This window comes from Larimichthys crocea, chromosome XIII (assembly GCF_000972845.2).
Source record: "Larimichthys crocea isolate SSNF chromosome XIII, L_crocea_2.0, whole genome shotgun sequence".
NCBI classification, from domain to species: Eukaryota; Metazoa; Chordata; class Actinopteri; family Sciaenidae; genus Larimichthys; species Larimichthys crocea.
This window is the reverse complement of record NC_040023.1, coordinates 23890795-23906439: the sequence shown is the minus strand read 5'-3', so window position 1 is coordinate 23906439 and position 15645 is coordinate 23890795. Positions and strand designations below refer to the sequence as shown.

General features: G+C 43.5%; 1 protein-coding gene across 3 annotated transcripts in view; it reads left to right on the top strand.

The window, feature by feature from the left end:
* The first annotated feature begins 2630 nt into the window (after positions 1–2630).
* zhx2a (zinc fingers and homeoboxes 2a) overlaps positions 2631–15645 on the top strand; it is a 26084-nt gene continuing 13069 nt past the window's right edge. For all 3 annotated transcript variants that reach the window (XM_010742303.3, XM_019256831.2, XM_019256830.2), the window contains exon 1: positions 2631–3080. The gene's annotated coding sequence lies outside the window, so the exon portion shown is untranslated. The remainder of the gene's footprint in view (positions 3081–15645) is intronic.

Here is a 15645-nt window from a genome sequence, read left to right as displayed (position 1 = left end):
TTGAATTATTATACTATTATACTACCATTGGTAGCTAATTTTAATCTAAATGGTGATGTTTTATATGTTTTCTATTTACATAGACTTGTGTCTATTTATCAAAGGACCAGATATTTTCTAACATAGTTGTTCATCTTAACCTGGAGAGTTTCATGCCCATCCAAGGCCCAAATGTCACCTAACATTTTATACGTACAGAATTATAGCTTTTACTTCTGTGTCTCTACATTATGCACTGAAATGATCAGGACAACATATAAGTCATGTAAATGTCCTGATAAAACTGTCTATAGTTTAAAGATGTGACCTTGCTCTGACCTGTAGAAATGAAATCTGACCGTCAGCTGTGAGGCGGTTGCTTTGTCATAACTAGTCTCAAGTATATTGGCTTTCTCCTACCTTTAATAGAAAAGGCACATATGATATGCCTAAAGTTATGAAAGGAGAAGATTAGTCTCTGTTAAATTAACTGTGTTGTGCAGAGCCCTGCTTGTGTCATCATCAAAGCAGATGCCTCTGTGGATAAAACCATCCATCACAGAGAGATATGGTATCAAAACTCAATAAAACCACTGCAGGGGAGGATTAAGCTATCAGGGGAAACACCAGTGAACTAACATCTAGATTGAAGAGATAAATTGATCACTTTCAAGAAGTTTCTGCGAAACGATCAGCGCAGACAGGTGGACAACTTCATAAAAGACACAACTCTTCAGAGAATATTAATAATTCTCAGTTTTCATGTGGTTAAACTTCAGGTCCAGAGAAGATGTGAACACCACAATCAACAAGGCAGTAACACATTGATGAGGTAAAACAGTCCTTCAAAACAAAGATGGAGAAATACACTGCTCTTGATCTTCTTTTTTTTACCTTCATAATTGTTTGTTTGAGACATGCAATTTATCCGCTTTTCTTTTGTATTTGATTTCATACCTGGGGAATTTGTCTTGATGTTCTTCAGAGCAAGCAGCATTAAAAATACTCAAGCAGAATATAAACAACAACATTCTCAGCTCGACATCGGGGAGAGCTGCACTACATTTGATCAATCAGAAAATGAACAAGCAATACAGATAAATAACGTCTGAAATGATATTAATACATGCTGTTCTTCCACAAACACTGAAATCCTTTATTACCTTCAGGTGGAGGTAGGAGGATCCATGGCCAGTCAGTTTAAGTAATGTGTATAATTAGCACACTATTAATTCTAATTAACAAGGACACACACACGTAAAACTGTATTATCAACATGTCATGCTGTAAACATGACATGTGTGTCTTTCGGTGTTGGCTGAAACTGGTGCACACAAACTAAACACCAAAGTGTTAGAAAAGTTAGGCCACACACAGATAGAGTAGAGCGTATACTTCACATGACTTTGAACTCAAAGAGGCACTGTGCCAATTTTACATATCAAGGTTGGTTTAACCCACATGATGTGATCAGGGTTATCGGGGCCTGGGGTTGGAGACTTCACACTTGAAGCACACTCGAATAGAAGGTAAGGAGCTTGAACGTCCTGGCCTTTTAGGCAGAGAGAATGTATCAAAAGAGTACTGCTTTGCATCATAGGAATTGCAGAATCTAGTGTTTTTGTAAGGACTAAAAGTCAGCATATCTCAGCCTCTGCAGCACTGATTTCAGCTATTCTTTTTTTAAAAATCTGTCTCACACAAGTTCCACAACTTCATGGCAGTGCAAGACTGAATTAGTGGAGCCTTTTTAAGATAAAGCAGCCATGGTTTGTGCTCTTGAAACTAAGCATGTGCAGAAAACAACTTCAGAAACGGAATGGGAGTATCAGTTCTTCTGTTTGATTAGGGACATACCTGTATTTGAAAAGCAATAATTGATTAATTTGCTTATTCCCTAAGGGCTAGAGAAACACTGTGTCAAACCAAAGTCTGCAGCCAAAGTTCAGGACACGTGTCAGCAAAGCAAACCTCTTTCCCGCTAAAAGGTCCCTCAGCAAAATAATAAATACCTGCAGGGTCACTGTAGTTGGACCTGAACTCTGACCTCTCAGTGCAGAAGGGCAGGTGAAAACAAACTTCCCACTTCATTAACATGACAATTTTCTCTCTGATCTGTACGATTTTCTACTCGTGAATGACACAAATGAATACCAGAAGCATTGCTGCAGTACAGATCTTGTACTTGTACTGCCTTCACCATAGCTACGTGAAAGCTGTGATGCATATGCATGGACCAAGGTCAGAATCAGTACTAATGTGGATCCAGTGGAGGTCACTGTTGTGTGCGTGTACGTGTGTGTGCGTGTGTTTGTGTGCTTACTACTGTCTGTGTCACATCAGGACACAGACACGTCTCTCTCACCATTACAAAGTGTGAATATGAGCTGACCTCAGACTAACCTTTGTGGATCCAGATGTGAGTGTTTCCTGTGTGTGTGTGTGTGTGTGTGATGAATGCGGTTTACCCACTGCAGACCAGCCTCCACTGTAGAAAACACTGCAGCAACTCCACACCTCACATGCACATGCATAGAGGGAGATGGGGGGGCCGAGAAAGAGAGAGAGAGAGAGAGAGAGAGAGAAGGGGTGGGCGGGATGAAAGAGGAAGGGTGGGACTTTGGGGGTAACAAACGCCCCCTATCATACTTTAATATTCAAGTAGGTCGGAGCAGAGAGGCAGGCAGGCATCAGCACGGGGACAACTTGACGGCAACAAGGCGTAGCTCATTCATTTTTACACCAGAAGACATGCTTCATGAAGCCACCAGCACTCCTCCTGTCGTCTGGACACGGAGTTGTCTCACTTTCCTTCGCCTGTTTCTTAACTTTTCACGGCTATAACACTATGGACCCGCTATGGACGGACACCGGCGCTCCGGTACGGCATGCAAATACGTACTCTGACGTCGGCGATCATGTGGCTTTTGGCGTAGATCCTCCTTGTGATCGCCAATTTTTTCTTTCCTGTCGCCTGTTGTCTGCTCGGCTATTGGATCGCCGTGAGAGTGTTTAAACCAGATTGGGTTTATTTCTTGGTTCCAGCAGTCGCTTTGGGATTGTACCGCACTACCTGAGCATCGCGCCAAAACGGTGGGCAGGTAAGAAATGGGCTAAACTCTTCATCTGTTTTTCTCGCCACGGCTCCCCCTCTCCCTCTCTCTCTCCCTCCTTCAAAAGTCCCTCAAGTTAAAACTGCATGTAGTTGTTTTTTTTTGTCGCTCTCGCTCGTGTTGCGCTGCCTTTGCGTGGCTCCCAAACACCCACACGCCTCTGTATAAATATTTTAACTTGTCTCGCCGTGTGAACTTTGCCTGCCCCTGCCGTTTACACCTGCGTGCTCACACACAATGTGTCCGCCAAGTTGTAAATTGGACGTTTTCTTTCCCCCTCCTGGTGTTTTAAGTTTCACTTTGATACGTTGTGACCGCGGTGGGTGAAGGCAGAGTAGGAGAAACATCGTGTCTACTTTTCCTCCTCCTCCTCCCCGTGTCGACATAACCAGCAAAACATGGCCGTCCTTTGCCGACATGTTGTTACGTCGATGGCGAGAGGGGGAACATTTGGGGAGAGTGTTTTTCTGCGCCCCTCTGTCACATCTCGGGGTTGGCCGGTTGAAACGGCCGCTAAACTCCTCTCTGCCGCCGGTGTGCCCGCTCACATTCAGCGGCACGGAGGTTTCAGCGCAACTTTTAGACTCCGACGTTGTTTATAGACTTTGATTTGCGCGACTCTGTGATGTAGGCGTAACGTTACCCCTGGTGATGCCTCCTCCCCTCCGAGACCACGGCTCTCACTGCACCGACACACACACACGGTGCTGTAGCACAGGAGCTGACTTATATCCTCTGCTTGCAGTAGGCCTGCAACTGCTGTAAAAAAGTCAGGCGTGGTTGTTCTTATTCACAATATTAACTTTGGTAATGAACCCTGTGCCCCGGACTGTAGGCAGACTGTGAGCCAGCACACACTGCTGTGAGCAGGGGGGATGTGTCAGCAGTGTGTCCAGTAAAGGCTTCAGCAGGGATATTTAATGCCATTGTGTCCTGTCTTTAATGTGGTGTATATAAAATATCATCAAGGAAGTCACAGAGGTATGGACATGGCAAACATTTCAATATTTAGCTTTCTATTTTTTCAATCACCGTGTCACGTAACACTGAATCTCACACACCACCATAACATATAGGTTTATTATTGTGACGCCATGCCATAAAGTTTCTCTAAAGTCACTGTAAAGCAAACATGTCTCAGTCAAGCAAAACTGTATTCTCTTCAAGCCCCTCATAATTTGTCTTTTTGTTTTCTAGAGTAATTTTGGCAGAATATGTACGCCTGCAGTAGGATTAAACACTGCCTTCTTGATCCACAGTTTATTTGTCAATGTTGTCGTATAACTCAAGTGTATTTACATTCATTTAGTCACAGAGGACAACCAGCTCAGTGCTTTGGTAACATGTAAATCCCTGACCTCGTGTCACCTTCCGCAAAAAAAATGACTCGTACCGAGTGTGCCGTGAGATGACATATACAAATGTTTTATTTTGGAAAAAGAGCACCGTGTCACACGGTGTCAGGTTAGTACTTGGTATTGGTGTCCTATCTATTGGCTTGTTATTGTATTATATTCTGCATTGCACATTGAAATGATGGTTTGATTTGAATATGCCATAATCAACATGGACACAAGTATAGGTGTTGATGATAAACATTAATAATGAAAATGGTGAGTAAGAACAAAATTGATCCGCCTGTGACATTTCCAGGAAAGGAAACACTCACACAATAACACCAGCTGGTTCACGGTGCCAGTTACAATCTTTTATTGACTCTGACAGCATGTAGGTTGAGATTAAAGTAGCATTTCATATCTTCCATATCGCTGCTTATGATAAACAGTCCCTGACACAGATTTACTGTGCTGTAACTGAATGCTCCTGTTCACCGGTGTATAGCCTCAGACCTCTGACAGGTCTGTACACTCTGTCCCTACAGGTGAGCCACTTAATTGCAAAGCATTTATTGTCTGTTATGTACTCTGCTCTTCTAAGTGAGGCTGTCACCCTGTCACAGTCTGTGTTCACATTCTTACCGCGCGTCTGATGAAATATCGCGTTCGTTAGACAACATTCCCTTCATACCAAACATGACCTGTTTGTGTTGCGTTTCTAAACACTCCTTGATCAACACTAGAGCCACGATCCATAAAAAAAAAGATGCAAGTGAGTTTGATCACAGTGCAGTTAACCCCCCCGTCATACCCGTTTACCAGCGATTCCTCTGGGTATAAACTTGGCTTCGCTCACTAAGCCACGCACTCTTGCTCTTTCCATGTGAATAAAAACTGTGGCTCGTGTTTGTTCTTCTCATGGGTTCCACTTGTGATCTGCCAAATCACAGATAATGTTATATAATTTGGAATGACAACCGGGCTTATTTTTTTTATTGGTGGCTGACAAAATCAAAGGGCTTCTGTTGATAAAAGTGAACGCTCGCATTTCAAGTCACACACACCAGCAGCCAGTTGTGTATTGTGTAGCCAAGCTTTCATGCGGAATAACACGGGGAATACAGCCAAAAATAGGCGTCATTAATGTAAAAGAAATGCAATTATCCAACATATTGAGTCGTTCTACCAGAGGGAAGCGGTGATGGGTTACAGGACATTAATGAACTGTTTTTACAGTCAGACAGATGCAAGATTTGGACTGTTTAAATATTTTTTTGGGGAATTGTTATTCTCAGTATCGCTCAAAGGATTAGAGAAATGCACAGATGTCACCATCCTGCCCTGTTGTCCATAACATCAGTGATTGTCCCATCATCACTAAACTGTGCCGGCAGCAGGAAGAGAGCGAGAGCGCACGAGAGAGAGAAAGATCATGAAGTGGAAAGGGATTTTATGTACAGTCTAAAATCATTTGGTTTATTTACAGTTGGGAGTTTGGCAGCTATTTTTGAAGAAGCGGCATAAAAAAATAAATCTACCCTTGTTGAATTGCCTATTTTTTTCCCCCCTCTGACTCGCTCAGCCATACAGAGTTTCTCAATGTTCTGTGACCTCTTAGAATGCCACAGGCAAATCATCCAGCTGCGAGGTGATCCATTCCACTTGTTCCTAGAGGTGTTTATTCGTTTACTTTAGTCAGATGGCAGAACACGAAAAGCACTCAGTCCGTCAAATTCATTTAAATGGAAACCATCGGTTGGACCTGACAGAAAAGAAAAGTGCATTATAGTTAGATATCATTTGTATAAATGGCGTGCGAGGTATGATTGTTGACAGTGATTATGCCACCAGATGTTGCACGTCAATCATGCTATAGCAAGAGCTATTTGAATCGCCTGACGCATTTTCTGTTTGCTACCTGGAACTAACCAGGAAGAAGATTGACAGTAAAATACTGAGAGATTGTATTTTGTGTTCGATCAGTTTGCAGGTAGTCTGGTTGATAATGCTGCTAATGTTATAGCTGTCCAGTGCTTGTCTTGCTTGCCTGAGAAGAGGTCCAATGGGCCCATTTGTTCTTTTCTTACAATAATACAGCCAAAGCTGTTCACCCAGAAAGCCCCAAATAATGTAATATTAGACGTATCATTGATTTTGTTCTTGTTTGAAATGAGAACACTCATATGTGGATGCGTGTATAGGACATCTTCTTTGTGGCACATTTATTTAACTTGCAGTCAACCTCAAAGTTCATCTGTGCCTAGAACCAGACCAATTTCCTGTAATATACATTTTAATAAATAGGCCATGCTTTTTAATTATTCTCGTCATTACATGCTTCTGTCACTCAGAAACTGAGTTTGTAGTTTTCTGTCTGTTAGTGTTAGCAGTCCATTGACCAGCCGCTATCCGGACAGCTAACAATAGACTTCTAGTCGACTACTTCATAACTTTGCATGTTTGTGATGTCAACGGCCAACAGTCAATTTTGTAGCTTGGCTAGATTTTTTTTATTAAATAAAATATGAAGCACACTCGCAGAAATTACACGGCCATTGATATTTATAGTGCAGAGACGTTGTAGTAATGGGACATTTCATGTGCATGGTTTTAATGGGAAAGATCATTTCCACTGCAAAAATAAAAAATAATGATGTGGTATTAGCCGGGGTCTGTACCAAACAAGTATGTGCGCTTATGTCTGGAGAGCACCAGAATGCTTTATCTATAATGGTAGGTTGTGACACATTTGACCTTTTTTATGATTTGGATATTGCACTTATTGTGATTTTGGTTATGTTTTGATTCATTGTTGGTCCCTGAATGTCACATTAAACCCTGACTGTTAGTAATGGGGTTGATTTTACACGACAGTCCTTTTTTTATATTTTAGCTACTCGTCTAGGCTTTGCTGGGAGTGAAGACAAACGCGCAAAAACGCAACAGTAAATTTATGCTTTTGAGCTCTCGTTGATGAAGGCTGATATGCGGCTGTTATTTTTGGAGTGGCTCTAGCCTGACCTGTGGTGGGTTTTCAACAAGTCTTTTTTTCACATTCATCAGGAACATCCAGCATTTCCTGACTGCACATCACACTTCCACATCCAATCCCAAGCTCTATAATGACGGTCCGTTCTCTTGGTGAAACACTGGAATGAGTCATCAAGGGTTGGAGGACGTGGTTGTTGTCATCACGATCTGTCGTGCTCAGCCTGGCTCTGTGATGACATCACCAACTTCTACGCTGTGCTTTATTCCAGTTGGGTTTTTTTTTTTGGTTCAGGTCCTCTCTCTCTCTTTCTCTCTCTCTCCGCTGTGCCTCCGCCAACCTCTCAGACGTGTTGTTAGGTGACTAAGGCAACCACAGAGATGAGCTCATCACCTGTAGGTGGGGCTGAGATGGAGATCGTGATGGAGGGAAGGAGACAATTGGGGAGGCAGAGGTGAGGAGTTAGGTGGGGACAGAAGGAGCAGGAGCATGAAATCGACACTGAATGAGAGAGTGCATGTGATGTCTGAGAGACGGAGACAATTGAGTGCCTAGAGAGGAAGACAGAAGTGATGGAAACTAAAGCCCCACATGCACCTTAACCCATAAAGGTCAGTTTCCATGTTGTCACGTCATTAAAAGGTGTAAAAGGCTGCGGCGTCCTAGCTCAGGGTTGAGTTGGATTCCTCGAAATCTTCATCCATGGCTCTAGTGGAAACCAAAGCAGCAACATTTCCAGGTAAAGCACAAATAAGGTCACAGGCAAAGACAATGTCTCTCTGGTATTCCACTGGAGATGGCACCGTCTTTGTAAATGTTAACCGAACATTGCGGGTAGAGTATAAAAAATTGAAGGTACTTCTGTGCAGCACCTAGCAATGTTGGAAATCCAACCGAACCAGAGGTGTCACAAAGAAAACCGGTGACGCAGAGAGAGCCTGAGAGTGACAAAGAAAAGAAAGGAGACACAAGAGACAGGATGTCTAAGCTGTGTGAAAGAGAAACAAGAGACAGCCTTGGAGTGTTAGACTGCAAGGTGTGTGTGTGTGTGTGCGTGTGGATACTAATGTCGGGGTCCAGTGTACCTGCTGCATTTCATAAGCTGAGTATTCTATTAAGGACTTCACTGCTTCATTGCTGCATTGATTATTATTAAGTGTATGGGTGCACAGCAATTTGTACATCAGTGTGTTTCTGCATGTGTAAGCATGTATTAAACTACCCCGTGTACATCATCCACCAGTCAGAGGACTCATTTCTCATTGCCGCTGCAGCCTTGCAGAACTTGAAAGTACTTTCTGCGTCTGACAAATTAAATCCCTCGAACATAACAACCACTGCGCGCAACAGCCGGAAAAAAAAGTTTCATACCCTTGCCACACAATCAGTGTCTGTATGTCACGGAGGTCATTCATGCATGTGTGCGGAGTAGCTCCCCTTCTCCCATCCCACTGCGTCCTCCCAAATTTCAAGTTTGTAGGGGGGGGATGGTTGGGAAGGAAGGGTGGTGAAAGGATAGAGAGAGAGAGGGAGAGAGAGCTTATTAAAAGGCCTTCTACACTGCACCACGTCAGCTGTTGGCAGAGCACAGACACACCCCTCCTGCCAGCGTGTGACCAATGAGGACACGCTGGAGACAATTCACAAGCCACACCCACTGCAGGGAAGGCAGAGATTGACAGGTTGGAAATCTGGCCGCACACGAGCACTAAACGCCCGTCGAGACTCTTAAACACAAAACGAAGGCCCCCCCACCCGCCTGCGTGCACACCCACACACGTAAAAGGACTTACTGTATGCAACACCATAAAAATGACCCCTAAACATTACATCACATCGCATTATATTATCATTTGCAGGCATTACAATGCGGTAACCATTGGACTGAAGCGTTGCAGAGCCCCTCCCATGTCCCCTGTCATTGTTGACCTAATTTGCAGGCTGCTGGTTGGGTGCAAGATGACCCTTACCCTACTCTACTCGTGTCTCACAGTGCGTTTACTGTAACCAGAAACTCACATTTTTACCCCGCCCTGACAAACAAACAAACATTTTAAAGAGTGTTTTTTTTAAGTTGACATTGTGGAGTACAATGTTTCCGTGGGAGAGTAATGCACTGTTATCTGTGCCCAAGGCCATCAGGGAGAGTGAAAGAGAGGAGCACAGAGCTGGACAGGGGGAGTGCATATAGGACAGTAAAATCAAGTGAAGGGGAGCCATTATCATGGAAACTAAACATTTAAGAGGGATCGTTTACCCCTGTGTTACACCGTTTGCTGTAATGAAACCCTGCCCCGCACCCCATCTGCTTTTCATTCCCACTCGCAGGCCACGGTCGCTGACGCGTTGGCCTTCGTCATGGGGCTCGCTTTGTGCGAGTTGATGCGGCGGATTCAGCAACAAAGTAAACTGAAACAGGTTTACGTGTTCCCGTGATGGTGCGTGCGTTGGATACACATCAGTTCAGCAGGCAACATCTGAGCCCACCGTAGTTTGACTCTCACATTTGCTACAAAGACTGTCAAACTTTGCTGGACTATGACTGTCATTGATGTCTTGCTGACTTACACAAGGTCAGCCACAGGGTTTCTTCTATCTGAATGTTTTATTCTGAAATGCTAATAACATCAATATTTGTCTTGGAAATGTTACCGCCATGCCAAAAAAAATGAAGTTGCGGGGGATTTTAAACCCTGACGCTGTCGTGACTGATTGACCTCTGCTGGGTTTCTGCTCCTGGATTCAAGCACACACTCGCACACGCTCGCTGTTGGTTACAGTGTTACCATAGTAACGCAACCATCAGCCGCAGAGTGGGTGACACTTGGATATTTTTATAGCTTGCCCTTTGTGTGTGTGACGGTGCGCCCGTGCGTGTTCAGAGAGGAGACAGGTCTGGCAATGTGAGACAAGTGCATGTGTTCATTGTTACGCCAAGCAGAATAATTCTTAATGGACTGCAGTGTAACCCGCTTGACAGTGTCTCCATCATCCTGTTTCTAGGCCACTGTGTGTCCTACAGTGTCTGCAGATTGAATAAGGTCACAGCAGTGATGACCAGTCTAGCTTTCTGTAACTTCATGTGAAAGTTTTGCAGCTTCTTACAAAAGCCTCTGGGTGTGTGATGCTGCAAAAGCAGTCCCTGCAACTTTAGTAGATTGGATTTCTTCTGCAGTATTACAGTCGATCGAACGAAAAAGGAAAAAGTGCAACATAAACAATTTACAGCAGGGAAAAGTTGATGTGACCAAATCTTTTACTGGATAGGGTTTGAGTCAGGCAGGAACTGGGGAAAGAGATAGCGGTATGACCTGTAACAAAGGTTGTCGGCTGCAATCGAACCAACGTAAATGTTAACTTTTCAAATATCATGGCACTTCTCTGTGACCAGATCTGGTTAAAGTAGAGAGAGCAGAAATTAGTACTTAAGGGAGTCCTGCTGTCCTGAGGCCCTGAAAAAAACCGACTGGGGACAATTTTAAAAACATAATAAAAAATTTTGGGACAGAATGTATAGCGAGCCGAAAGGGTGAAAATACAACTGCGACACTGCTGTTAAACAGACTAAGAAAAGCTCACACACACACCGGGAAGATGATATCTGAGATCAGTGTACCTGTCGTTGTACCTGTCAAACGGTTACGCCGCCCCGAAGCGGTAGGTGGGATTTTGCGCCTTCTGGTGTCACCGGCGGCCATGCCGACAAAATATACGGCAGGGACAAGACATGAACTCTCTCACATATTATTACACAGTGTGTTGTGAAAAAAATGAACCAAAGTTTACAGATGTTACAAAAACATGAATTTAGGATTTAAATGAATTTACTTCGGGTTTCAAGTTTTGGGGCGGTAAGACGTTGTTGTAGTTTGCCCACCTGAAAACAAGATTTCTCGACTGTTAAGAAGTCCTACAGTAGGAAGAGAGTCTGATATTGTGGAAAAAAAGATTGATACCACCTTTTTATTTTTGTACCTTTTTTTTAAATTATGTAGCTCTAGCACTAGTCTGTTTCTATGCAAAAGTAATATAAGCATCACGATTAATGTATTTTTGTCATATCTTGTTTGTTTAATCTTTTTTTAAAAAAAAAGCAAACTAAAGCAAAAGAACTGGCCTCAGAAATCCAGCGTAGGTTGGGCTCAAGTGACAGACCAAGCATTTCCATCATTTAATCACGTTTAGTCTTCATCCCAGCCCAGCCAAAGTATCACTGCTCTGTTGCTATGCAGAACATGCCGAGCATTCAAACACAGTGCAGCACTGCTTTGCTCTGGAGGAGCCGCGTGATGAGATTTAAATTAATTCTGCGACGGTCCGAAATTCAGCCTCTACCACCCCTGCTGGGACACGTCGTATTAAAGGTGGTGCTTCTCCTCACCCACACAATTTAGACACACACGCTGTCCTCCTCACTGCAGTGGCTGACTCGTGGAACAAGCATTCAGGAGGGAAAACACACTCAAAACAGACAGAGAGAGAGAGAGACATCCCATACAGCAGTGCCAGCAAGGCCATGCATACACTCCCTCTGTGTTTTTCTTACTTAGGGCGTGATGTAATGTGTGGTGGAGGTTCAAAGTTTTAGTGTTTTATGTGTACGTGGTTTCTGTGCTGAGCGCTTGTCCTGTTGTGCTAGTTATTGCAGAGCTCCAGCGTAACTGGTTGGTTTGTACTTCATGCATGGCTTCAAGTTCAGGAGTGGCTGAGGTTGCCATTCATATGCCTTTGTGTTCGTGATGACTGCATGCCTGAAAACTCTGGCACTCGCTCTCGCCTGTGTCTCTCCACTCCAGCCTCCTCCTTCCTTCAGCAACAACAATGAACCCCACCAGAAATCTGCCAGTTGTTCGGCTCCATCTTTGTGCAGTCTGTTCTGTGGCACATGACCCACTGTTTCATATTTCAGGTTGCTGTGTGGCGGTGCAAGCTTTTACCTCAACCTCTGACACAGATACTGCCCGTAACACCGTGATCCATCAGCTTACATGCTTATAACCACCAGTTATTACACGTATATACACATAAACTGTCAGAAGGCCTCGCTGCTTTTCCAAAAGTCCTGTTTGTGTGAGCTCAGTCTGAGTTTCCCCCTTCTCTTCTTCTTCTTTGACATTACATTAATGATAAACAGAAATAGAAGCTGAGTCTAGTGCGCCGCTGTGACTCATCTGCTCAACGTCGTCCTCTTCTCACTGCTGGTCGTGCATCCCTCCTATAGCACCACTATGTCTCTGCCGTATTAGATCATCGGCCTGTCTTCAAACATTAGACAGGCCAAGTGGTATGGAGGATTCGTATTGATTTCCACGGCGTTCTCTCCGGCATGTATGCCAGTGTGTAGCCTAAACTGATTACTACCAGGGCTGATAAATATATTTGCTGTCTGGCAGGATTAAACGTAACTCCTTCAGAAAAAGAGGGCTCCACTAATATAATGCACCAATCAGACAGACAGCCAGACAACAGGCAAGTACAGACAGACGAGCTGGCAAGGGGCTGCCAGGCTGAGTATTCATACAAGTTTAATGAGCATCCAGACAGTAGGGAGTTTGTGACTCCAGCATGGAGCTCACTCTGCACACACAGGCTAACAAACTGACGAGACTAGACACAAGAACGAAAAGGTGGGAGACTGACTCTTTGACCCGGGCTTACGAAAGCAGCCAAGTCCTCAATTAGTTGGTTAATTAGCTTTTTTTGCACTGCAAATATAGCGAAAGTCATTACGTGAAAAGCTCAGACGACCGACCGACTCCCAAGTAGCCAGTTAAGACAGCCGGAGAGCGCCCCTTCCTTCCTTCCCTCCCTCGCTGTAAATGATGGAGTAGAGAGAGAGAGGGAGAGGATTTTGGTGCCAGTGTATCCTCAGTGTTCAGCACTCTTTACACAGGCTCTTCTCTTTGTTTGAGACAGTCTGTGCACACAAGTTTAACTCGCCTGCAGCATCTCAAACTGCAGAGCTGTTTGTGTTTTTATATTGTGTAAGATAATGTTCCTGTTTTTTTTTTTGTTTTTTTTGAGTGGGCTTCTGTTCAAAAGCTGTCATGTTGTGAACACGTATTCTATAAATGTCTCAATAGGAACTTATTCAATATGCAAACCAGCACCGGATGTTCAGCTGAATTTTTTAATTATTTTTTTTTTTACATTTTTTTAGAAGCCACTGGCGTGATAAGGCTATACAGCAGTTATGTTTGCAGATTACTAATAGAGATGTTGCATAAATGGAACTGCTCGTCCTGTCTCCCTCTGCTTTGTGTGGGTTCAACACACCAGTGGGAGGTAACACGGTCCAGCTACAGCTCGGTGCTTTCTCTCTTCCGTTCTGTTCGCAGTCATATCCTCATCCAGCCTTGAACATCCAGAAAGTGTCGAGAGCCGTGTGTCAGCAAGCGAGGCGGCAGAAGTTCAGCAGGTCGTATGAAGTGGCACTTGAGATGCAGCTGACAGATGCATCTCCACCTCCTTCTCACCAGATGTCGGCCCGCGTTGCTGGTTTTTGGGCAGACTTTAGGGGGCTCAGCATGTACACGTGTAGCGTTTCCACGAGTGGTGTGCTCTCTTAGAAGGATGTCTGAGGGATTTATTTATTTATTTATTTTTTATGAGCACCAAACGTAGTGCCACTGTCAAATGCAGCCGGGTCAACTCTGTATATACAGTCTCTGTCAGTGACACAAATGTAGCAGCTACTTGACTACAGCTCTACGTCCGGGGTTGCTATAGCGACACCATGGTAATGAGTCTGCATCATAATGATGCCTCAGTGGGTTGTTCGAGGAGTTGAGATATCTCGAGACAAGATATCGAGTCGACTAGCAAATGACAGCCTTCAAGTCTTAAAGGGTGCAGCGTGACGTGATTAATGCGCAGAGGGCAAATTATAGGAAGTATATGACACTTTGGCGGCGCTACAGTCCAAACCTGCTGAGCTGACAGAAGACCCTAAAGTCTCACTTTTCACATAAATATAAAACAGTTAAACAGATCTGTGTTTGCTGAGGTTGAACCTTTTTTTTTTCCTCCTGTCAATATTTACCCACATTCATCACTTCAGTAGTGTTTTTATATTAAGAGAATTTAATTTACATTTTCCCTCGTCCTCTGCGCCGACTTGGTTTTATGGAGCCTCATTATGTCCTGATAGAAGAGCACCGCCGCTGCATCGACTCATTTGATTTTTGCTCATGTGAATATGAGTATGAAGCTTCTGCATGAGGCCTCCAGAATATCAATAGACTTTTTTTTCCCCCCCTCAGATAAGCTTCGCTCTCCCTCCTCTCATTATAATATTACCCTAGGAAAGTTTCCTCTGCTCACGCTCCCTCCGCTTTTTCTATAACTGCTTTTTTTCTTGATGGAGGTGTCATTTCACAGAACCCAAATAAAGCTGCTCTTGGCTTTTTAAGATCTGTATTCGAATCTGCTTTGTCTCTGATTTCTCGCTCTGTTCACACCCCACAGCATGATGTGTTTTTACGATTAGTCAATATTTCTCAGGTCTCACTGACAGCCGTAGACCTGTCAGCTGCATATATTTGCGTACCAGCTGTGTTACCAAACCACTGTTATCAAGCTGGTGATAAAAGTTTGTACACTAATAAACATGAGTAGAACTTGCTTAAAAAAAAGAGCTGCTTATTAAGAAGTGTTTTCATTTACAGTCGACGTAAAGCTGCAAAAATCATCTGACACCTAGTAAAACTGACAAACTGCAGCCAGGTGTGTGTTGGCAAAGTTCATATGGCAATGTTGTCGCGCTTAGTGCACAACCACGTATATATAATGTATTCGCAAAACTGAAATAACCTGTTTGTGTTGAGCTTCTAAGATAGTGCCAATATTTTTTCCAGTAACTTGTTTGCTGATGAGGAAATGGATAGGCCCAATAGATCCAGAATATGTATAGCTGCAGTTACACAAGATGGGTACATTTAATATACGTGGTCAAAGTCGTACTCTGTGTTGGCAATTTTGCAGACAATATAAATGAAGCAGAAATTGCACAGCACAGAAAATATAATCGCCATTAGTGATGAATATGACGGTTATTTTGATGATTTATCATTTAGTCTGCGAAATATCAGAAAGGTTGTGATGTCCGTATTGCTCCTTTTTTGTCTGACCAACATTCCAAAAAGATACTCAATTTACTATCATAGAACAATAACAATATGCAAATATTCCCATTTTTGAGGCACGAACCAGTGCATGTCTGCTTAAT